Raw genomic sequence first — 746 nt, 5'->3', positions numbered from 1 at the left:
GTCGATCTTTGCCCGGGATGCGTCGATAATCAGCTTGACCTTTCTCAAGAAGCTTTCTCTACTATCGCAGACCTTAACGCCGGAAAGATCCTAATCGATTATACCCCGTGAGCTGCTAATTTAATATTATACTAATATAGTTATAATCATCATTGAATTTCTTTGTCTTTATTTTAATTTGATCAGAGTTTATTTTTTTATTGATGATATTCGTTTTGTATTAAATTGCAGGTCATAATATGGAAGTTTCAAGAGAGAACAAATATATATGTCCGAACGTTGAATAAATGACCGAATTGAAGATAGAAATTAGTACTGTCTTCTCCTTGTAATACTTTCTTCATAAATAAAACAATCACATTCGCTTGTTTTTGTGTCCAAATTTAAGCCTACCTTTGGTACCAAATTATTTAAATGATTTCAAGAGAAACAAATTCGACAAATAAGAATGTGATTGTGGATTTCGAAAATATATATTTCGAAAACACACACACATATATATTTACAGAAATTTTAAGACAATTATCATGAAGTCAAGATGAAACTTTTTTTAATTGAAAATATATTAAAAAAAATTGAATAACAAATGAAGCTGCAGTGTAACAATTGATCGGTCTTTTAAATTCAATTTTATTCCAAGTAATTAGGATTTTCTATGTTTTTTAGGGAAAAAACTAAAGCTTCCTCACACTTTGTTTTAGGGCAAAAACTTGTGTGAAACGGTCTCACGGATCGTATTTTGTGAG

At 29.9% G+C, this 746-nt stretch overlaps 1 long non-coding RNA gene across 1 annotated transcript; it reads left to right on the top strand.

Moving 5' to 3' along the window:
* On the top strand, positions 1–370 carry LOC140966250 (uncharacterized). Its single transcript, XR_012173290.1, has 2 exons — positions 1–107; positions 232–370. It is a non-coding gene; the product is annotated as an uncharacterized lncRNA (long non-coding RNA).
* The last annotated feature ends 376 nt before the right edge of the window (positions 371–746 follow it).

This window comes from Primulina huaijiensis, unplaced genomic scaffold (assembly GCF_012295235.1).
Source record: "Primulina huaijiensis isolate GDHJ02 unplaced genomic scaffold, ASM1229523v2 scaffold203221, whole genome shotgun sequence".
Lineage (NCBI taxonomy): Eukaryota > Viridiplantae > Streptophyta > Magnoliopsida > Lamiales > Gesneriaceae > Primulina > Primulina huaijiensis.
Note: the sequence above shows the minus strand (reverse complement) of the source record. Positions and strands in the feature narration are given on the sequence as shown.